Source organism: Vicugna pacos, unplaced genomic scaffold (assembly GCF_048564905.1).
Source record: "Vicugna pacos unplaced genomic scaffold, VicPac4 scaffold_19, whole genome shotgun sequence".
NCBI classification, from domain to species: Eukaryota; Metazoa; Chordata; class Mammalia; order Artiodactyla; family Camelidae; genus Vicugna; species Vicugna pacos.
The window spans coordinates 49,127,674-49,151,606 of record NW_027328740.1 but is presented as its reverse complement, the minus strand read 5'-3'; the positions used below and the strand labels follow the sequence as shown (position 1 = coordinate 49,151,606).

The 23,933-nt window shown below is 46.0% G+C and overlaps 5 long non-coding RNA genes across 5 annotated transcripts in view; all 5 read right to left on the bottom strand.

Annotated features, from left to right (window-relative positions):
- Positions 1-125: 125 nt before the first annotated feature.
- Positions 126-5,061, bottom strand: LOC140692973 (uncharacterized). Its single transcript, XR_012068620.1, has 3 exons — positions 4,935-5,061; positions 1,673-1,745; positions 126-299 (listed from the first exon to the last, which is right to left on the bottom strand). It is a non-coding gene; the product is annotated as an uncharacterized lncRNA (long non-coding RNA).
- Positions 5,062-5,312: 251 nt separating this feature from the next.
- Positions 5,313-10,428, bottom strand: LOC140693015 (uncharacterized). The gene is made up of 3 exons (XR_012068663.1): positions 10,216-10,428; positions 6,954-7,026; positions 5,313-5,580 (listed from the first exon to the last, which is right to left on the bottom strand). It is a non-coding gene; the product is annotated as an uncharacterized lncRNA (long non-coding RNA).
- Positions 10,429-10,593: 165 nt separating this feature from the next.
- Positions 10,594-15,709, bottom strand: LOC140693014 (uncharacterized). Its single transcript, XR_012068662.1, has 3 exons — positions 15,497-15,709; positions 12,235-12,307; positions 10,594-10,861 (listed from the first exon to the last, which is right to left on the bottom strand). It is a non-coding gene; the product is annotated as an uncharacterized lncRNA (long non-coding RNA).
- Positions 15,710-15,874: 165 nt separating this feature from the next.
- Positions 15,875-20,990, bottom strand: LOC140693013 (uncharacterized). Its single transcript, XR_012068661.1, has 3 exons — positions 20,778-20,990; positions 17,516-17,588; positions 15,875-16,142 (listed from the first exon to the last, which is right to left on the bottom strand). It is a non-coding gene; the product is annotated as an uncharacterized lncRNA (long non-coding RNA).
- A 210-nt stretch (positions 20,991-21,200) lies between these two features.
- The window catches only part of LOC140692972 (uncharacterized), a 61,925-nt gene continuing 59,192 nt past the window's right edge, over positions 21,201-23,933 (bottom strand). Inside the window, exon 19 of the long non-coding RNA XR_012068618.1 lies at positions 21,201-21,423. This is a non-coding gene — a long non-coding RNA (uncharacterized lncRNA). The remainder of the gene's footprint in view (positions 21,424-23,933) is intronic.

Sequence of the window (23,933 nt, the reverse complement as noted above, 5' to 3'; positions counted from 1 at the left end):
GAGGTCCTTTCAGACTTGCCCAGTCCTGTTGAAGTCGACTTTATGGGAGACACGAAGAGAAGCTGGCCGAAAACATGGCTGCACGGATTGAGGAGAGATGCGAACACATTGATGAGAGATGTTCTGCTACAATAGAGAATACTGGCCTGGAGACAGCTGTAGAGGATAGCAGGCTCGAAAGGCATTCATGAGACATATTGAACCTCGCTGATACTAGCAGAAACCTACGGAGGGCCACCGTGGACTGGAGGAAGTTCCTCAATTCTCTGCTCCAAGAACGGGTCCAAGATCCCTGACGTCTAAAGAGAAGAGATGGCAGAGATGATAAAAACGCTCATGTTCTTGAAAGAGGTCAGATAATCCACACGACCCAAGGGGCAATTCCAAGCCATTCAGATCAAAGTGCACCAAGCCCAGGTAAGCCTTTTCCCAGGTTTGGGCCTAGCTATCAAGCACTTGCTCTTCCCTCCCCTCCACTCAGGCATCCATTTTGAGGGATCAGTACCTGAGCTGCAATGAAGCCAGTAAGAGAAGAGCAAGCCCCTCCTAGAATCAGAGTTCCTCTAGCTTCATCCTCTGTGAACAACAGGGAACCCCATAAAGGTCAAATACTCTCGTATGAAATAGATAGGAATTGAATACTTAGCTCCCACAAAGAAACGATGGCCTTCCGCTAGATTCAGCAAATGCTGGGATTATGTCCTCTCTGGGGTGAAGGGAGTGTGGTAAGTGAGGGGAATCTTTGACTGAACTTGAATCTGTATTAGGCCTCCGTTTTTCAAGACAGTCTAGGTAAATATTAGAAGTCAGATAGTGAACGGAACTGTAAAAGTCGCCAATGACATGAAAGACACAGCTTATGTGGACCGTCTTTCAATTGAGTCAAGCCCCCGGGGGCAATCTATCATGGGGGTGCAGACTTGGTTGCATTCAAGTGCTTTACCCAACATGATCGGATGATTAAGCGTTCTCATCACTGATAGAAGAACACCTGGTTCTCAGTAGCCTAGCATAGCTGCAGCAGGGTTCTCATAGCTATAATGCCTCTAGGTTCTTTGGATTCAAAGCTAAATGTATATATTTAGTTCGTTTCCTCTTGTATTTTCCTTGAGAGGGATGTTACACCTTGAAATGCCAACATTGACCAGTAGGTGTCATCGGGAGTAAAGGGCACCACATGCACAAGGGAATCCAAGCTTGGGGGTTATTTCATGTTTCCATTAGTTATTTCATGGTTCCTGTTGGTTTCGGAGGCTTCAACAGTAAAGAGCTGACATGACCCCTTTAACAGTTCGGACTGCTAGTTTGCATTCTATCTGTCTATGTTTTCCTTAGAGCTGACAAAATGTTACCGAAATTGACAAGTCTGGCTTCTAGGTCGATTTAGTATGTTTCAGAAACTAACTTCATTTTCGTATAACTCCCAAAACATTTATATCAATTCTATTAAATTTTTAAAGACTGCAAATGAGATATCAACACAATGTCAAAACTGGAGTCTTCGGACAATCCCTCCCACCACGGCTGTATAGAAACAAAGAGATAAAAAGAAATCACATTTCTGTGAAATGTATCTGGAAAGTGTTGATTCATCGATGCCCAGTTGACAGAGAAGCAGTGCAACCTGCGCTCACTCGCTCCCATGAACACAGCAATGGAAACATCCACTCACCCAGCCCTTGGCACAGGACACTTGCCGAAGAGAGGTCTGTTACTTCCAAAGACAGGATGAGGCCTCAGAACACCTGGAAGCAGGAGAAGGAAAAGCAGGGAATGGATACCAGTGCATGGTCTGAGCCCTGTTGATGGAGCAGTAAAGGTGAAACTCTCTTTAACTTGGACGCACACTCTCAAGCGGACAGGAGACATGGGATTGAAGGTGATGCGCTGAGTGTTAGAAGAGTGCACAGCAGATGCTTGGCTGACAGATCTCAAAGAATCCAGTGCAAAATATCCCCACAGTTGATTCTGAGACCAAGCTCTGAGCTGCCAAATTTGAGGTAGCAGAGGCAGCGTTCAGGGAGGGATAGGGCTACGGATGGTGGCACACGCTGAGTCTCAGGGATCCGGAGTGCGTTGTGGGATGTGGTGGGTCCTATCAAGAGAGCAAACCGACCTGGGACCCCAATGAGCAAGCAACCACCCTGGCGCGCGCAGTTGAAATTATCGATATGTCCCATGGCCACACCCAGTGCATCTGCAGGACCAGAGACCAATTTGGCATTTTGCCAATAGAGCATGTGTGGGGCTGAATCAGAGATATTGTGCATCGGGTCTGAGGGATCCAGGGGACCTTGGGTTTGAATTCAGAATGAAAAGCCTTAGGATCTGCTACATTCATAACCTGGGCTGTGATTATGGTTTGGTTTGAGGCACCGGATGTGCAACAGCTCTGTGGTTGGCTTCGTGCACCCGTGCCACAAGGATGAGAGGACAAGGAAGTGTGGTCCAAGACCACAGCGTGAGAAGAGGAAGGATTTCCTTCAGTTTATCTCTCAAAAGCGGATGCTACATTTTGGATGGCACCGGCACGGTTCGGCAGCGAGGACACCAAGTTCGGGCTGCGGGATCATTCCAGCAGGCCCTGATGTGTGACATCCATAGATATGCTTCCACTGGTGTTTCTGTAGACAGAGAAGCTCTTGGAAGAACTGGTTTCAGTGGGACATTCCCGTGGCACTACAAAGCACAAGCGCACTCACACTCTGCTCTTCTGGAAACACTCCAAAATAACAGAGAGTAGAATGCAGAGCTGAGAACCTTTAGAAGCTCCATTTCCACCAGAGGAAGTGTCCTGTGCTCTTTCAGATTTGTGAGATAAGCGTAATCAAAATGAGGTTATCCTAATCGAAATAGTATGGGGGGTTCATCACAACAAAGGCAACACCAGCAATTGGAGATAGACCAGGCAACACACACAGGAACAGGACATGGCATCAATGTCTAGGAAAATTTGTCCTCACAGAAATCCCATGCAATTGTGTAGAGCCAAGTGTCTAAAGTTTTCACTTAACCAAGCCCTAGAAGTCTACATTAGATACCTGAAATTACCTGACCAGTAGAGATGAAGAAATACAGTAAAAGGAAAAGGAAGTACCATTTTCAGTTCCAAAGAGATTGAAGGCCCTAAAGATAAGCTTTCAGACAACTAGACTGCAAAACGCTCTCCAGAGCAAGTATTGAAAATGGAGGTGAGGGAAACACTGAAGAACAACAGTGTCTCAGAATCACAAAAGGCAGAATACCAGAAAAGGGGAAGAGAAAGCCTAAAGACGAGCCAAATAATATCAGAAAACTCAGTGGATGAGAAAATATCAGGGCTAACATTCCGTCCTAAGCAGACGAGATATTGCAGAGGGACGCGTGAATGACTTTGAAGACAGGGGAACAGAAATCCCTCGGTCAGAAGCACACATAGGAAAGCAAGTGCAAACCAATGAAAACATTGCTGTTGAATCCTGGTTGAAGACAAGGCATGAAAGACTAAAATTCGAAAGAGTCCCAGATGGAAAAGCAAGAGATAAAGAAACAAACAATGTTTGAAAAGTTATGTGTAGAAAAATCAGACTGAAACTTGCTGAAAGCCAAGATAGAATCATCTAGGCGAATTCAGGAAGTACACAGCGTCCAAAAGAGGTGGAATCCCAATAGACTTAGCAGCAGCTGTATGATCCAAATCAACAAAGTTCATGAGCATCCCAGTGATTTAAAATGCGCCTGGAGGAAAGCAACATAGTCACAAGAGAACCTCCAGAGGGGTTTCAGCTGCTATCTCAGCAGCAATATTGCAGGACAGGGAGGAGTGCCAGGACATAGACCATAGCTTGAATGGCAAAATGCTGCCATCTAGGGTAGCCTATGCCACATGACCACCATTTCTAATAACAGCAGAGCTAGAGAATGCCACAGACCTGCAAATCTTAAAAGAATTCAGCAGTTCGAAACTTATCCTAAAAGAAAGGTTGAGAATTCTCCCCTGAAGGGATAAGCAGCAAGATGAAATGGAAAGAAGAAAACCCTTATTGGAAATGCAAGAAGAGCATGAGTGGAAAAGAAGAAACAAGAAGAAGGCAAGGAGGACATCAAAACCCTAAAGATGGGAGAGGGAAGCAGGAAATCATAGGGGATTGGAAGCACTCTCTTAAGGGAGTCAGCTTATATGACTCTCTGTTGGAAGCAAACGGAGAGATGCATGGCCTGACGTGTTTGCAAAGCAAACGAGAAGCAGACCAAGAAAGAATCAAACAAACAAACAACACAAAAAGGGTAGGGTAACATGAATATTCAAAAGAAATTACTCAAGGTGATGTCAAGGATCATTCAGTACGCATCGACCCAGTATCGCGGCTTGAATGTACTCAGCACACCTGTATTCGGAAATCAGAGGCGTGCATTTATATTCGTAAATATTGATTCATATGAGCATATCGTGACCTAACCCAAATGCCGATTTGGAATCCAATGGATTCCTAGTCCGTGATATAGACTTGCAAGTCTTCCAACAGGATGAATGAATGCCATATTCTACACTACGTCGAGAAGAAATGGCACAAGCCTATAACAAGGAAAAGTAGCTCCACAAAAGTGTACTAAGATCAAAAGAGCCAGGCAGTAAAGTGCACACTGGGGATTGTATCATTCCTAGGAATTTCAGCCCCCTTGAAACAAATGGATAGATGTCCCGTGAATGCGGGTGTTTCAGCAGAAATCAACCGACGGCTATGTATTGCGGGTGTGCCCATATTACAGGAACAAGAGTTTCCCTTAGTGGGTCTCTGTGTACTGTGAACTGTTAGAAAGTTTAAAGACGTGTGAAACATTCAACTGAAAATGGACACACTTGCCTCCGTTGCTACAGTGCATACAGATCTGAACAAAAGGAAAGAGGGAAGAACAAAGGCCCATGGGACGCTAGTGGGTAGAATCACATTTACCTTAGGAACCTCTCGTCGGATGCAGCCCCTCCCCCAGCACTGACAAGATGCAGCAGCCATTGGGGATGGCAGTTAGCGGTTGGATTCCAGGTGGAATGTTGGTGTGTACCGCGAGGCTTGTTGTGGCTGGTGGATCCTAGGTAACCGGGCAGAGTTCTGTGGGTGGATCAGTGCGATGGAGGGGCTGCCGCCCTCTGTGGAGCTTGGCTTAGGTCTTTGGTCCGGGAAGCTGTGTCAGTTCGAGATACTGCTGCTGCCCAAAGACCTGAGTTCACGGGTCAGTTTCCAGAACCTGAAAGGGCAGACAGTGGAAGATCTGCCTGTCTTCAGCTTACTGGAGAGGCTCCGAGGTCCTTTCAGACTTGCCCAGTCCTGTTGAAGTCGACTTTATGGGAGACACGAAGAGAAGCTGGCCGAAAACATGGCTGCACGGATTGAGGAGAGATGCGAACACATTGATGAGAGATGTTCTGCTACAATAGAGAATACTGGCCTGGAGACAGCTGTAGAGGATAGCAGGCTCGAAAGGCATTCATGAGACATATTGAACCTCGCTGATACTAGCAGAAACCTACGGAGGGCCACCGTGGACTGGAGGAAGTTCCTCAATTCTCTGCTCCAAGAACGGGTCCAAGATCCCTGACGTCTAAAGAGAAGAGATGGCAGAGATGATAAAAACGCTCATGTTCTTGAAAGAGGTCAGATAATCCACACGACCCAAGGGGCAATTCCAAGCCATTCAGATCAAAGTGCACCAAGCCCAGGTAAGCCTTTTCCCAGGTTTGGGCCTAGCTATCAAGCACTTGCTCTTCCCTCCCCTCCACTCAGGCATCCATTTTGAGGGATCAGTACCTGAGCTGCAATGAAGCCAGTAAGAGAAGAGCAAGCCCCTCCTAGAATCAGAGTTCCTCTAGCTTCATCCTCTGTGAACAACAGGGAACCCCATAAAGGTCAAATACTCTCGTATGAAATAGATAGGAATTGAATACTTAGCTCCCACAAAGAAACGATGGCCTTCCGCTAGATTCAGCAAATGCTGGGATTATGTCCTCTCTGGGGTGAAGGGAGTGTGGTAAGTGAGGGGAATCTTTGACTGAACTTGAATCTGTATTAGGCCTCCGTTTTTCAAGACAGTCTAGGTAAATATTAGAAGTCAGATAGTGAACGGAACTGTAAAAGTCGCCAATGACATGAAAGACACAGCTTATGTGGACCGTCTTTCAATTGAGTCAAGCCCCCGGGGGCAATCTATCATGGGGGTGCAGACTTGGTTGCATTCAAGTGCTTTACCCAACATGATCGGATGATTAAGCGTTCTCATCACTGATAGAAGAACACCTGGTTCTCAGTAGCCTAGCATAGCTGCAGCAGGGTTCTCATAGCTATAATGCCTCTAGGTTCTTTGGATTCAAAGCTAAATGTATATATTTAGTTCGTTTCCTCTTGTATTTTCCTTGAGAGGGATGTTACACCTTGAAATGCCAACATTGACCAGTAGGTGTCATCGGGAGTAAAGGGCACCACATGCACAAGGGAATCCAAGCTTGGGGGTTATTTCATGTTTCCATTAGTTATTTCATGGTTCCTGTTGGTTTCGGAGGCTTCAACAGTAAAGAGCTGACATGACCCCTTTAACAGTTCGGACTGCTAGTTTGCATTCTATCTGTCTATGTTTTCCTTAGAGCTGACAAAATGTTACCGAAATTGACAAGTCTGGCTTCTAGGTCGATTTAGTATGTTTCAGAAACTAACTTCATTTTCGTATAACTCCCAAAACATTTATATCAATTCTATTAAATTTTTAAAGACTGCAAATGAGATATCAACACAATGTCAAAACTGGAGTCTTCGGACAATCCCTCCCACCACGGCTGTATAGAAACAAAGAGATAAAAAGAAATCACATTTCTGTGAAATGTATCTGGAAAGTGTTGATTCATCGATGCCCAGTTGACAGAGAAGCAGTGCAACCTGCGCTCACTCGCTCCCATGAACACAGCAATGGAAACATCCACTCACCCAGCCCTTGGCACAGGACACTTGACGAAGAGAGGTCTGTTACTTCCAAAGACAGGATGAGGCCTCAGAACACCTGGAAGCAGGAGAAGGAAAAGCAGGGAATGGATACCAGTGCATGGTCTGAGCCCTGTTGATGGAGCAGTAAAGGTGAAACTCTCTTTAACTTGGACGCACACTCTCAAGCGGACAGGAGACATGGGATTGAAGGTGATGTGCTGAGTGTTAGAAGAGTGCATAGCAGATGCTTGGCTGACAGATCTCAAAGAATCCAGTGCAAAATATCCCCACAGTTGATTCTGAGACCAAGCTCCGAGCTGCCAAATTTGAGGTAGCAGAGGCAGCGTTCAGGGAGGGATAGGGCTACGGATGGTGGCACACGCTGAGTCTCAGGGATCCGGAGTGCGTTGTGGGATGTGGTGGGTCCTATCAAGAGAGCAAACCGACCTGGGACCCCAATGAGCAAGCAACCACCCTGGCGCGCGCAGTTGAAATTATCGATATGTCCCATGGCCACACCCAGTGCATCTGCAGGACCAGAGACCAATTTGGCATTTTGCCAATAGAGCATGTGTGGGGCTGAATCAGAGATATTGTGCATCGGGTCTGAGGGATCCAGGGGACCTTGGGTTTGAATTCAGAATGAAAAGCCTTAGGATCTGCTACATTCATAACCTGGGCTGTGATTATGGTTTGGTTTGAGGCACAGGATGTGCAACAGCTCTGTGGTTGGCTTCGTGCACCCGTGCCACAAGGATGAGAGGACAAGGAAGTGTGGTCCAAGACCACAGCGTGAGAAGAGGAAGGATTTCCTTCAGTTTATCTCTCAAAAGCGGATGCTACATTTTGGATGGCACCGGCACGGTTCGGCAGCGAGGACACCAAGTTCGGGCTGCGGGATCATTCCAGCAGGCCCTGATGTGTGACATCCATAGATATGCTTCCACTGGTGTTTCTGTAGACAGAGAAGCTCTTGGAAGAACTGGTTTCAGTGGGACATTCCCGTGGCACTACAAAGCACAAGCGCACTCACACTCTGCTCTTCTGGAAACACTCCAAAATAACAGAGAGTAGAATGCAGAGCTGAGAACCTTTAGAAGCTCCATTTCCACCAGAGGAAGTGTCCTGTGCTCTTTCAGATTTGTGAGATAAGCGTAATCAAAATGAGGTTATCCTAATCGAAATAGTATGGGGGGTTCATCACAACAAAGGCAACACCAGCAATTGGAGATAGACCAGACAACACACACAGGAACAGGACATGGCATCAATGTCTAGGAAAATTTGTCCTCACAGAAATCCCATGCAATTGTGTAGAGCCAAGTGTCTAAAGTTTTCACTTAACCAAGCCCTAGAAGTCTACATTAGATACCTGAAATTACCTGACCAGTAGAGATGAAGAAATACAGTAAAAGGAAAAGGAAGTACCATTTTCAGTTCCAAAGAGATTGAAGGCCCTAAAGATAAGCTTTCAGACAACTAGACTGCAAAACGCTCTCCAGAGCAAGTATTGAAAATGGAGGTGAGGGAAACACTGAAGAACAACAGTGTCTCAGAATCACAAAAGGCAGAATACCAGAAAAGGGGAAGAGAAAGCCTAAAGACGAGCCAAATAATATCAGAAAACTCAGTGGATGAGAAAATATCAGGGCTAACATTCCGTCCTAAGCAGACGAGATATTGCAGAGGGACGCGTGAATGACTTTGAAGACAGGGGAACAGAAATCCCTCGGTCAGAAGCACACATAGGAAAGCAAGTGCAAACCAATGAAAACATTGCTGTTGAATCCTGGTTGAAGACAAGGCATGAAAGACTAAAATTCGAAAGAGTCCCAGATGGAAAAGCAAGAGATAAAGAAACAAACAATGTTTGAAAAGTTATGTGTAGAAAAATCAGACTGAAACTTGCTGAAAGCCAAGATAGAATCATCTAGGCGAATTCAGGAAGTACACAGCGTCCAAAAGAGGTGGAATCCCAATAGACTTAGCAGCAGCTGTATGATCCAAATCAACAAAGTTCATGAGCATCCCAGTGATTTAAAATGCGCCTGGAGGAAAGCAACATAGTCACAAGAGAACCTCCAGAGGGGTTTCAGCTGCTATCTCAGCAGCAATATTGCAGGACAGGGAGGAGTGCCAGGACATAGACCATAGCTTGAATGGCAAAATGCTGCCATCTAGGGTAGCCTATGCCACATGACCACCATTTCTAATAACAGCAGAGCTAGAGAATGCCACAGACCTGCAAATCTTAAAAGAATTCAGCAGTTCGAAACTTATCCTAAAAGAAAGGTTGAGAATTCTCCCCTGAAGGGATAAGCAGCAAGATGAAATGGAAAGAAGAAAACCCTTATTGGAAATGCAAGAAGAGCATGAGTGGAAAAGAAGAAACAAGAAGAAGGCAAGGAGGACATCAAAACCCTAAAGATGGGAGAGGGAAGCAGGAAATCATAGGGGATTGGAAGCACTCTCTTAAGGGAGTCAGCTTATATGACTCTCTGTTGGAAGCAAACGGAGAGATGCATGGCCTGACGTGTTTGCAAAGCAAACGAGAAGCAGACCAAGAAAGAATCAAACAAACAAACAACACAAAAAGGGTAGGGTAACATGAATATTCAAAAGAAATTACTCAAGGTGATGTCAAGGATCATTCAGTACGCATCGACCCAGTATCGCGGCTTGAATGTACTCAGCACACCTGTATTCGGAAATCAGAGGCGTGCATTTATATTCGTAAATATTGATTCATATGAGCATATCGTGACCTAACCCAAATGCCGATTTGGAATCCAATGGATTCCTAGTCCGTGATATAGACTTGCAAGTCTTCCAACAGGATGAATGAATGCCATATACTACACTACGTGGAGTAGAAATGGCACAAGCCTATAACGAGGAAAAGTAGCTCCGCAAAAGTGTACTAAGATCAAAAGAGACAGGCAGTAAAGTGCACATTGGGGATTGTATCATTCCTAGGAATTTCAGCCCCCTTGAAACAAATGGATAGATGTCCCGTGAATGCGGGTGTTTCAGCAGAAATCAACTGACGGCTATGTATTGCGGGTGTGCCCATATTACAGGAACAATAGTTTCCCTTAGTGGGTCTCTGTGTACTGTGAACTGTTAGAAAGTTTAAAGACGTGTGAAACATTCAACTGAAAATGGACACACTTGCCTCCGTTGCTACAGTGCATACAGATCTGAACAAAAGGAAAGAGGGAAGAACAAAGGCCCATGGGACGCTAGTGGGTAGAATCACATTTACCTTAGGAACCTCTCGTCGGATGCAGCCCCTCCCCCAGCACTGACAAGATGCAGCAGCCATTGGGGATGGCAGTTAGCGGTTGGATTCCAGGTGGAATGTTGGTGTGTACCGCGAGGCTTGTTGTGGCTGGTGGATCCTAGGTAACCGGGCAGAGTTCTGTGGGTGGATCAGTGCGATGGAGGGGCTGCCGCCCTCTGTGGAGCTTGGCTTAGGTCTTTGGTCCGGGAAGCTGTGTCAGTTCGAGATACTGCTGCTGCCCAAAGACCTGAGTTCACGGGTCAGTTTCCAGAACCTGAAAGGGCAGACAGTGGAAGATCTGCCTGTCTTCAGCTTACTGGAGAGGCTCCGAGGTCCTTTCAGACTTGCCCAGTCCTGTTGAAGTCGACTTTATGGGAGACACGAAGAGAAGCTGGCCGAAAACATGGCTGCACGGATTGAGGAGAGATGCGAACACATTGATGAGAGATGTTCTGCTACAATAGAGAATACTGGCCTGGAGACAGCTGTAGAGGATAGCAGGCTCGAAAGGCATTCATGAGACATATTGAACCTCGCTGATACTAGCAGAAACCTACGGAGGGCCACCGTGGACTGGAGGAAGTTCCTCAATTCTCTGCTCCAAGAACGGGTCCAAGATCCCTGACGTCTAAAGAGAAGAGATGGCAGAGATGATAAAAACGCTCATGTTCTTGAAAGAGGTCAGATAATCCACACGACCCAAGGGGCAATTCCAAGCCATTCAGATCAAAGTGCACCAAGCCCAGGTAAGCCTTTTCCCAGGTTTGGGCCTAGCTATCAAGCACTTGCTCTTCCCTCCCCTCCACTCAGGCATCCATTTTGAGGGATCAGTACCTGAGCTGCAATGAAGCCAGTAAGAGAAGAGCAAGCCCCTCCTAGAATCAGAGTTCCTCTAGCTTCATCCTCTGTGAACAACAGGGAACCCCATAAAGGTCAAATACTCTCGTATGAAATAGATAGGAATTGAATACTTAGCTCCCACAAAGAAACGATGGCCTTCCGCTAGATTCAGCAAATGCTGGGATTATGTCCTCTCTGGGGTGAAGGGAGTGTGGTAAGTGAGGGGAATCTTTGACTGAACTTGAATCTGTATTAGGCCTCCGTTTTTCAAGACAGTCTAGGTAAATATTAGAAGTCAGATAGTGAACGGAACTGTAAAAGTCGCCAATGACATGAAAGACACAGCTTATGTGGACCGTCTTTCAATTGAGTCAAGCCCCCGGGGGCAATCTATCATGGGGGTGCAGACTTGGTTGCATTCAAGTGCTTTACCCAACATGATCGGATGATTAAGCGTTCTCATCACTGATAGAAGAACACCTGGTTCTCAGTAGCCTAGCATAGCTGCAGCAGGGTTCTCATAGCTATAATGCCTCTAGGTTCTTTGGATTCAAAGCTAAATGTATATATTTAGTTCGTTTCCTCTTGTATTTTCCTTGAGAGGGATGTTACACCTTGAAATGCCAACATTGACCAGTAGGTGTCATCGGGAGTAAAGGGCACCACATGCACAAGGGAATCCAAGCTTGGGGGTTATTTCATGTTTCCATTAGTTATTTCATGGTTCCTGTTGGTTTCGGAGGCTTCAACAGTAAAGAGCTGACATGACCCCTTTAACAGTTCGGACTGCTAGTTTGCATTCTATCTGTCTATGTTTTCCTTAGAGCTGACAAAATGTTACCGAAATTGACAAGTCTGGCTTCTAGGTCGATTTAGTATGTTTCAGAAACTAACTTCATTTTCGTATAACTCCCAAAACATTTATATCAATTCTATTAAATTTTTAAAGACTGCAAATGAGATATCAACACAATGTCAAAACTGGAGTCTTCGGACAATCCCTCCCACCACGGCTGTATAGAAACAAAGAGATAAAAAGAAATCACATTTCTGTGAAATGTATCTGGAAAGTGTTGATTCATCGATGCCCAGTTGACAGAGAAGCAGTGCAACCTGCGCTCACTCGCTCCCATGAACACAGCAATGGAAACATCCACTCACCCAGCCCTTGGCACAGGACACTTGACGAAGAGAGGTCTGTTACTTCCAAAGACAGGATGAGGCCTCAGAACACCTGGAAGCAGGAGAAGGAAAAGCAGGGAATGGATACCAGTGCATGGTCTGAGCCCTGTTGATGGAGCAGTAAAGGTGAAACTCTCTTTAACTTGGACGCACACTCTCAAGCGGACAGGAGACATGGGATTGAAGGTGATGTGCTGAGTGTTAGAAGAGTGCATAGCAGATGCTTGGCTGACAGATCTCAAAGAATCCAGTGCAAAATATCCCCACAGTTGATTCTGAGACCAAGCTCCGAGCTGCCAAATTTGAGGTAGCAGAGGCAGCGTTCAGGGAGGGATAGGGCTACGGATGGTGGCACACGCTGAGTCTCAGGGATCCGGAGTGCGTTGTGGGATGTGGTGGGTCCTATCAAGAGAGCAAACCGACCTGGGACCCCAATGAGCAAGCAACCACCCTGGCGCGCGCAGTTGAAATTATCGATATGTCCCATGGCCACACCCAGTGCATCTGCAGGACCAGAGACCAATTTGGCATTTTGCCAATAGAGCATGTGTGGGGCTGAATCAGAGATATTGTGCATCGGGTCTGAGGGATCCAGGGGACCTTGGGTTTGAATTCAGAATGAAAAGCCTTAGGATCTGCTACATTCATAACCTGGGCTGTGATTATGGTTTGGTTTGAGGCACAGGATGTGCAACAGCTCTGTGGTTGGCTTCGTGCACCCGTGCCACAAGGATGAGAGGACAAGGAAGTGTGGTCCAAGACCACAGCGTGAGAAGAGGAAGGATTTCCTTCAGTTTATCTCTCAAAAGCGGATGCTACATTTTGGATGGCACCGGCACGGTTCGGCAGCGAGGACACCAAGTTCGGGCTGCGGGATCATTCCAGCAGGCCCTGATGTGTGACATCCATAGATATGCTTCCACTGGTGTTTCTGTAGACAGAGAAGCTCTTGGAAGAACTGGTTTCAGTGGGACATTCCCGTGGCACTACAAAGCACAAGCGCACTCACACTCTGCTCTTCTGGAAACACTCCAAAATAACAGAGAGTAGAATGCAGAGCTGAGAACCTTTAGAAGCTCCATTTCCACCAGAGGAAGTGTCCTGTGCTCTTTCAGATTTGTGAGATAAGCGTAATCAAAATGAGGTTATCCTAATCGAAATAGTATGGGGGGTTCATCACAACAAAGGCAACACCAGCAATTGGAGATAGACCAGACAACACACACAGGAACAGGACATGGCATCAATGTCTAGGAAAATTTGTCCTCACAGAAATCCCATGCAATTGTGTAGAGCCAAGTGTCTAAAGTTTTCACTTAACCAAGCCCTAGAAGTCTACATTAGATACCTGAAATTACCTGACCAGTAGAGATGAAGAAATACAGTAAAAGGAAAAGGAAGTACCATTTTCAGTTCCAAAGAGATTGAAGGCCCTAAAGATAAGCTTTCAGACAACTAGACTGCAAAACGCTCTCCAGAGCAAGTATTGAAAATGGAGGTGAGGGAAACACTGAAGAACAACAGTGTCTCAGAATCACAAAAGGCAGAATACCAGAAAAGGGGAAGAGAAAGCCTAAAGACGAGCCAAATAATATCAGAAAACTCAGTGGATGAGAAAATATCAGGGCTAACATTCCGTCCTAAGCAGACGAGATATTGCAGAGGGACGCGTGAATGACTTTGAAGACAGGGGAACAGAAATCCCTCGGTCAGAAGCACACATAGGAAAGCAAGTGCAAACCAATGAAAACATTGCTGTTGAATCCTGGTTGAAGACAAGGCATGAAAGACTAAAATTCGAAAGAGTCCCAGATGGAAAAGCAAGAGATAAAGAAACAAACAATGTTTGAAAAGTTATGTGTAGAAAAATCAGACTGAAACTTGCTGAAAGCCAAGATAGAATCATCTAGGCGAATTCAGGAAGTACACAGCGTCCAAAAGAGGTGGAATCCCAATAGACTTAGCAGCAGCTGTATGATCCAAATCAACAAAGTTCATGAGCATCCCAGTGATTTAAAATGCGCCTGGAGGAAAGCAACATAGTCACAAGAGAACCTCCAGAGGGGTTTCAGCTGCTATCTCAGCAGCAATATTGCAGGACAGGGAGGAGTGCCAGGACATAGACCATAGCTTGAATGGCAAAATGCTGCCATCTAGGGTAGCCTATGCCACATGACCACCATTTCTAATAACAGCAGAGCTAGAGAATGCCACAGACCTGCAAATCTTAAAAGAATTCAGCAGTTCGAAACTTATCCTAAAAGAAAGGTTGAGAATTCTCCCCTGAAGGGATAAGCAGCAAGATGAAATGGAAAGAAGAAAACCCTTATTGGAAATGCAAGAAGAGCATGAGTGGAAAAGAAGAAACAAGAAGAAGGCAAGGAGGACATCAAAACCCTAAAGATGGGAGAGGGAAGCAGGAAATCATAGGGGATTGGAAGCACTCTCTTAAGGGAGTCAGCTTATATGACTCTCTGTTGGAAGCAAACGGAGAGATGCATGGCCTGACGTGTTTGCAAAGCAAACGAGAAGCAGACCAAGAAAGAATCAAACAAACAAACAACACAAAAAGGGTAGGGTAACATGAATATTCAAAAGAAATTACTCAAGGTGATGTCAAGGATCATTCAGTACGCATCGACCCAGTATCGCGGCTTGAATGTACTCAGCACACCTGTATTCGGAAATCAGAGGCGTGCATTTATATTCGTAAATATTGATTCATATGAGCATATCGTGACCTAACCCAAATGCCGATTTGGAATCCAATGGATTCCTAGTCCGTGATATAGACTTGCAAGTCTTCCAACAGGATGAATGAATGCCATATACTACACTACGTGGAGTAGAAATGGCACAAGCCTATAACGAGGAAAAGTAGCTCCGCAAAAGTGTACTAAGATCAAAAGAGACAGGCAGTAAAGTGCACATTGGGGATTGTATCATTCCTAGGAATTTCAGCCCCCTTGAAACAAATGGATAGATGTCCCGTGAATGCGGGTGTTTCAGCAGAAATCAACTGACGGCTATGTATTGCGGGTGTGCCCATATTACAGGAACAATAGTTTCCCTTAGTGGGTCTCTGTGTACTGTGAACTGTTAGAAAGTTTAAAGACGTGTGAAACATTCAACTGAAAATGGACACACTTGCCTCCGTTGCTACAGTGCATACAGATCTGAACAAAAGGAAAGAGGGAAGAACAAAGGCCCATGGGACGCTAGTGGGTAGAATCACATTTACCTTAGGAACCTCTCGTCGGATGCAGCCCCTCCCCCAGCACTGACAAGATGCAGCAGCCATTGGGGATGGCAGTTAGCGGTTGGATTCCAGGTGGAATGTTGGTGTGTACCGCGAGGCTTGTTGTGGCTGGTGGATCCTAGGTAACCGGGCAGAGTTCTGTGGGTGGATCAGTGCGATGGAGGGGCTGCCGCCCTCTGTGGAGCTTGGCTTAGGTCTTTGGTCCGGGAAGCTGTGTCAGTTCGAGATACTGCTGCTGCCCAAAGACCTGAGTTCACGGGTCAGTTTCCAGAACCTGAAAGGGCAGACAGTGGAAGATCTGCCTGTCTTCAGCTTACTGGAGAGGCTCCGAGGTCCTTTCAGACTTGCCCAGTCCTGTTGAAGTCGACTTTATGGGAGACACGAAGAGAAGCTGGCCGAAAACATGGCTGCACGGATTGAGGAGAGATGCGAACACATTGATGAGAGATGTTCTGCTACAATAGAGAATACTGGCCTGGAGACAGCTGTAGAGGATAGCAGGCTCGAAAGGCATTCATGAGACATATTGAACCTCGCTGATACTAGCAGAAACCTACGGAGGGCCACCGTGGACTGGAGGAAGTTCCTCAATTCTCTGCTCCAAGAACGGGTCCAAGATCCCTGACGTCTAAAGAGAAGAGATGGCAGAGATGATAAAAACGCTCATGTTCTTGAAAGAGGTCAGATAATCCACACGACCCAAGGGGCAATTCCAAGCCATTCAGATCAAAGTGCACCAAGCCCAGGTAAGCCTTTTCCCAGGTTTGGGCCTAGCTATCAAGCACTTGCTCTTCCCTCCCCTCCACTCAGGCATCCATTTTGAGGGATCAGTACCTGAGCTGCAATGAAGCCAGTAAGAGAAGAGCAAGCCCCTCCTAGAATCAGAGTTCCTCTAGCTTCATCCTCTGTGAACAACAGGGAACCCCATAAAGGTCAAATACTCTCGTATGAAATAGATAGGAATTGAATACTTAGCTCCCACAAAGAAACGATGGCCTTCCGCTAGATTCAGCAAATGCTGGGATTATGTCCTCTCTGGGGTGAAGGGAGTGTGGTAAGTGAGGGGAATCTTTGACTGAACTTGAATCTGTATTAGGCCTCCGTTTTTCAAGACAGTCTAGGTAAATATTAGAAGTCAGATAGTGAACGGAACTGTAAAAGTCGCCAATGACATGAAAGACACAGCTTATGTGGACCGTCTTTCAATTGAGTCAAGCCCCCGGGGGCAATCTATCATGGGGGTGCAGACTTGGTTGCATTCAAGTGCTTTACCCAACATGATCGGATGATTAAGCGTTCTCATCACTGATAGAAGAACACCTGGTTCTCAGTAGCCTAGCATAGCTGCAGCAGGGTTCTCATAGCTATAATGCCTCTAGGTTCTTTGGATTCAAAGCTAAATGTATATATTTAGTTCGTTTCCTCTTGTATTTTCCTTGAGAGGGATGTTACACCTTGAAATGCCAACATTGACCAGTAGGTGTCATCGGGAGTAAAGGGCACCACATGCACAAGGGAATCCAAGCTTGGGGGTTATTTCATGTTTCCATTAGTTATTTCATGGTTCCTGTTGGTTTCGGAGGCTTCAACAGTAAAGAGCTGACATGACCCCTTTAACAGTTCGGACTGCTAGTTTGCATTCTATCTGTCTATGTTTTCCTTAGAGCTGACAAAATGTTACCGAAATTGACAAGTCTGGCTTCTAGGTCGATTTAGTATGTTTCAGAAACTAACTTCATTTTCGTATAACTCCCAAAACATTTATATCAATTCTATTAAATTTTTAAAGACTGCAAATGAGATATCAACACAATGTCAAAACTGGAGTCTTCGGACAATCCCTCCCACCACGGCTGTATAGAAACAAAGAGATAAAAAGAAATCACATTTCTGTGAAATGTATCTGGAAAGTGTTGATTCATCGATGCCCAGTTGACAGAGAAGCAGTGCAACCTGCGCTCACTCGCTCCCATGAACACAGCAATGGAAACATCCACTCACCCAGCCCTTGGCACAGGACACTTGACGAAGAGAGGTCTGTTACTTCCAAAGACAGGATGAGGCCTCAGAACACCTGGAAGCAGGAGAAGGAAAAGCAGGGAATGGATACCAGTGCATGGTCTGAGCCCTGTTGATGGAGCAGTAAAGGTGAAACTCTCTTTAACTTGGACGCACACTCTCAAGCGGACAGGAGACATGGGATTGAAGGTGATGTGCTGAGTGTTAGAAGAGTGCATAGCAGATGCTTGGCTGACAGATCTCAAAGAATCCAGTGCAAAATATCCCCACAGTTGATTCTGAGACCAAGCTCCGAGCTGCCAAATTTGAGGTAGCAGAGGCAGCGTTCAGGGAGGGATAGGGCTACGGATGGTGGCACACGCTGAGTCTCAGGGATCCGGAGTGCGTTGTGGGATGTGGTGGGTCCTATCAAGAGAGCAAACCGACCTGGGACCCCAATGAGCAAGCAACCACCCTGGCGCGCGCAGTTGAAATTATCGATATGTCCCATGGCCACACCCAGTGCATCTGCAGGACCAGAGACCAATTTGGCATTTTGCCAATAGAGCATGTGTGGGGCTGAATCAGAGATATTGTGCATCGGGTCTGAGGGATCCAGGGGACCTTGGGTTTGAATTCAGAATGAAAAGCCTTAGGATCTGCTACATTCATAACCTGGGCTGTGATTATGGTTTGGTTTGAGGCACAGGATGTGCAACAGCTCTGTGGTTGGCTTCGTGCACCCGTGCCACAAGGATGAGAGGACAAGGAAGTGTGGTCCAAGACCACAGCGTGAGAAGAGGAAGGATTTCCTTCAGTTTATCTCTCAAAAGCGGATGCTACATTTTGGATGGCACCGGCACGGTTCGGCAGCGAGGACACCAAGTTCGGGCTGCGGGATCATTCCAGCAGGCCCTGATGTGTGACATCCATAGATATGCTTCCACTGGTGTTTCTGTAGACAGAGAAGCTCTTGGAAGAACTGGTTTCAGTGGGACATTCCCGTGGCACTACAAAGCACAAGCGCACTCACACTCTGCTCTTCTGGAAACACTCCAAAATAACAGAGAGTAGAATGCAGAGCTGAGAACCTTTAGAAGCTCCATTTCCACCAGAGGAAGTGTCCTGTGCTCTTTCAGATTTGTGAGATAAGCGTAATCAAAATGAGGTTATCCTAATCGAAATAGTATGGGGGGTTCATCACAACAAAGGCAACACCAGCAATTGGAGATAGACCAGACAACACACACAGGAACAGGACATGGCATCAATGTCTAGGAAAATTTGTCCTCACAGAAATCCCATGCAATTGTGTAGAGCCAAGTGTCTAAAGTTTTCACTTAACCAAGCCCTAGAAGTCTACATTAGATACCTGAAATTACCTGACCAGTAGAGATGAAGAAATACAGTAAAAGGAAAAGGAAGTACCATTTTCAGTTCCAAAGAGATTGAAGGCCCTAAAGATAAGCTTTCAGACAACTAGACTGCAAAACGCTCTCCAGAGCAAGTATTGAAAATGGAGGTGAGGGAAACACTGAAGAACAACAGTGTCTCAGAATCACAAAAGGCAGAATACCAGAAAAGGGGAAGAGAAAGCCTAAAGACGAGCCAAATAATATCAGAAAACTCAGTGGATGAGAAAATATCAGGGCTAACATTCCGTCCTAAGCAGACGAGATATTGCAGAGGGACGCGTGAATGACTTTGAAGACAGGGGAACAGAAATCCCTCGGTCAGAAGCACACATAGGAAAGCAAGTGCAAACCAATGAAAACATTGCTGTTGAATCCTGGTTGAAGACAAGGCATGAAAGACTAAAATTCGAAAGAGTCCCAGATGGAAAAGCAAGAGATAAAGAAACAAACAATGTTTGAAAAGTTATGTGTAGAAAAATCAGACTGAAACTTGCTGAAAGCCAAGATAGAATCATCTAGGCGAATTCAGGAAGTACACAGCGTCCAAAAGAGGTGGAATCCCAATAGACTTAGCAGCAGCTGTATGATCCAAATCAACAAAGTTCATGAGCATCCCAGTGATTTAAAATGCGCCTGGAGGAAAGCAACATAGTCACAAGAGAACCTCCAGAGGGGTTTCAGCTGCTATCTCAGCAGCAATATTGCAGGACAGGGAGGAGTGCCAGGACATAGACCATAGCTTGAATGGCAAAATGCTGCCATCTAGGGTAGCCTATGCCACATGACCACCATTTCTAATAACAGCAGAGCTAGAGAATGCCACAGACCTGCAAATCTTAAAAGAATTCAGCAGTTCGAAACTTATCCTAAAAGAAAGGTTGAGAATTCTCCCCTGAAGGGATAAGCAGCAAGATGAAATGGAAAGAAGAAAACCCTTATTGGAAATGCAAGAAGAGCATGAGTGGAAAAGAAGAAACAAGAAGAAGGCAAGGAGGACATCAAAACCCTAAAGATGGGAGAGGGAAGCAGGAAATCATAGGGGATTGGAAGCACTCTCTTAAGGGAGTCAGCTTATATGACTCTCTGTTGGAAGCAAACGGAGAGATGCATGGCCTGACGTGTTTGCAAAGCAAACGAGAAGCAGACCAAGAAAGAATCAAACAAACAAACAACACAAAAAGGGTAGGGTAACATGAATATTCAAAAGAAATTACTCAAGGTGATGTCAAGGATCATTCAGTACGCATCGACCCAGTATCGCGGCTTGAATGTACTCAGCACACCTGTATTCGGAAATCAGAGGCGTGCATTTATATTCGTAAATATTGATTCATATGAGCATATCGTGACCTAACCCAAATGCCGATTTGGAATCCAATGGATTCCTAGTCCGTGATATAGACTTGCAAGTCTTCCAACAGGATGAATGAATGCCATATACTACACTACGTGGAGTAGAAATGGCACAAGCCTATAACGAGGAAAAGTAGCTCCGCAAAAGTGTACTAAGATCAAAAGAGACAGGCAGTAAAGTGCACATTGGGGATTGTATCATTCCTAGGAATTTCAGCCCCCTTGAAACAAATGGATAGATGTCCCGTGAATGCGGGTGTTTCAGCAGAAATCAACTGACGGCTATGTATTGCGGGTGTGCCCATATTACAGGAACAATAGTTTCCCTTAGTGGGTCTCTGTGTACTGTGAACTGTTAGAAAGTTTAAAGACGTGTGAAACATTCAACTGAAAATGGACACACTTGCCTCCGTTGCTACAGTGCATACAGATCTGAACAAAAGGAAAGAGGGAAGAACAAAGGCCCATGGGACGCTAGTGGGTAGAATCACATTTACCTTAGGAACCTCTCGTCGGATGCAGCCCCTCCCCCAGCACTGACAAGATGCAGCAGCCATTGGGGATGGCAGTTAGCGGTTGGATTCCAGGTGGAATGTTGGTGTGTACCGCGAGGCTTGTTGTGGCTGGTGGATCCTAGGTAACCGGGCAGAGTTCTGTGGGTGGATCAGTGCGATGGAGGGGCTGCCGCCCTCTGTGGAGCTTGGCTTAGGTCTTTGGTCCGGGAAGCTGTGTCAGTTCGAGATACTGCTGCTGCCCAAAGACCTGAGTTCACGGGTCAGTTTCCAGAACCTGAAAGGGCAGACAGTGGAAGATCTGCCTGTCTTCAGCTTACTGGAGAGGCTCCGAGGTCCTTTCAGACTTGCCCAGTCCTGTTGAAGTCGACTTTATGGGAGACACGAAGAGAAGCTGGCCGAAAACATGGCTGCACGGATTGAGGAGAGATGCGAACACATTGATGAGAGATGTTCTGCTACAATAGAGAATACTGGCCTGGAGACAGCTGTAGAGGATAGCAGGCTCGAAAGGCATTCATGAGACATATTGAACCTCGCTGATACTAGCAGAAACCTACGGAGGGCCACCGTGGACTGGAGGAAGTTCCTCAATTCTCTGCTCCAAGAACGGGTCCAAGATCCCTGACGTCTAAAGAGAAGAGATGGCAGAGATGATAAAAACGCTCATGTTCTTGAAAGAGGTCAGATAATCCACACGACCCAAGGGGCAATTCCAAGCCATTCAGATCAAAGTGCACCAAGCCCAGGTAAGCCTTTTCCCAGGTTTGGGCCTAGCTATCAAGCACTTGCTCTTCCCTCCCCTCCACTCAGGCATCCATTTTGAGGGATCAGTACCTGAGCTGCAATGAAGCCAGTAAGAGAAGAGCAAGCCCCTCCTAGAATCAGAGTTCCTCTAGCTTCATCCTCTGTGAACAACAGGGAACCCCATAAAGGTCAAATACTCTCGTATGAAATAGATAGGAATTGAATACTTAGCTCCCACAAAGAAACGATGGCCTTCCGCTAGATTCAGCAAATGCTGGGATTATGTCCTCTCTGGGGTGAAGGGAGTGTGGTAAGTGAGGGGAATCTTTGACTGAACTTGAATCTGTATTAGGCCTCCGGTTTTCAAGACAGTCTAGGTAAATATTAGAAGTCAGATAGTGAACGGAACTGTAAAAGTCGCCAATGACATGAAAGACACAGCTTATGTGGACCGTCTTTCAATTGAGTCAAGCCCCCGGGGGCAATCTATCATGGGGGTGCAGACTTGGTTGCATTCAAGTGCTTTACCCAACATGATCGGATGATTAAGCGTTCTCATCACTGATAGAAGAACACCTGGTTCTCAGTAGCCTAGCATAGCTGCAGCAGGGTTCTCATAGCTATAATGCCTCTAGGTTCTTTGGATTCAAAGCTAAATGTATATATTTAGTTCGTTTCCTCTTGTATTTTCCTTGAGAGGGATGTTACACCTTGAAATGCCAACATTGACCAGTAGGTGTCATCGGGAGTAAAGGGCACCACATGCACAAGGGAATCCAAGCTTGGGGGTTATTTCATGTTTCCATTAGTTATTTCATGGTTCCTGTTGGTTTCGGAGGCTTCAACAGTAAAGAGCTGACATGACCCCTTTAAGAGTTCGGACTGCTAGTTTGCATTTTATCTGTCTATGTTTTCCTTAGAGCTGACAAAATGTTACCGAAATTGACAAGTCTGGCTTCTAGGTCGATTTAGTATGTTTCAGAAACTAACTTCATTTTCGTATAACTCCCAAAACATTTATATCAATTCTATTAAATTTTTAAAGACTGCAAATGAGATATCAACACAATGTCAAAACTGGAGTCTTCGGACAATCCCTCCCACCACGGCTGTATAGAAACCAAGAGATAAAAAGAAATCACATTTCTGTGAAATGTATCTGGAAAGTGTTGATTCATCGATGCCCAGTTGACAGAGAAGCAGTGCAACATGCGCTCACTCGCTCCCATGAACACAGCAATGGAAACATCCACTCACCCAGCCCTTGGCACAGGACACTTGCCGAAGAGAGGTCTGTTACATCCAAAGACAAGATGAGGCCTCAGAACACCTGGAAGCAGGAGAAGGAAAAGCAGGGAATGGATACCAGTGCATGGTCTGAGCCCTGTTGATGGAGCAGTAAAGGTGAAACTCTCTTTAACTTGGACGCACACTCACAAGCGGACAGGAGACATGGGATTGAAGGTAATGCGCTGAGTGTTAGAAGAGTGCACAGCAGATGCTTGGCTGACAGAACTCAAAGAATCCAGTGCAAAATATCCCCACAGTTGATTCTGAGACCAAGCTCCGAGCTGCCAAATTTGAGGTAGCAGAGGCATCGTTCAGGGAGGGATAGGGCTACGGATGGTGGCACACGCTGAGTCTCAGGGATCCGGAGTGCGTTGTGGGATGTGGTGGGTCCTATCAAGAGAGCAAACCGACCTGTGGCCCCAATGAGCAAGCAACCGCCCTGGCGCGCGCAGTTGAATTTATCGATATGTCCCATGGCCACACCCAGTGCATCTGCAGGACCAGAGACCAATTTGGCATTTTGCCAATAGAGCATGTGTGGGGCTGAATCAGAGATATTGTGCATCGGGTCTGAGGGATCCAGGGGGCCTTGGGTTTGAATTCAGAATGAAAAGCCTTAGGATCTGCTACATTCATAACCTGGGCTGTGATTATGGTTTGGTTTGAGGCACCGGATGTGCAACAGCTCTGTGGTTGGCTTCGTGCACCCGTGCCACAAGGATGAGAGGACAAGGAAGTGTGGTCCAAGACCACAGCGTGAGAAGAGGAAGGATTTCCTTCAGTTTATCTCTCAAAAGCGGATGCTACATTTTGGATGGCACCGGCACGGTTCGGCAGCGAGGACACCAAGTTCGGGCTGCGGGATCATTCCAGCAGGCCCTGATGTGTGACATCCATAGATATGCTTCCACTGGTGTTTCTGTAGACAGAGAAGCTCTTGGAAGAACTGGTTTCAGTGGGACATTCCCGTGGCACTACAAAGCACAAGCGCACTCACACTCTGCTCTTCTGGAAACACTCCAAAATAACAGAGAGTAGAATGCAGAGCTGAGAACCTTTAGAAGCTCCATTTCCACCAGAGGAAGTGTCCTGTGCTCTTTCAGA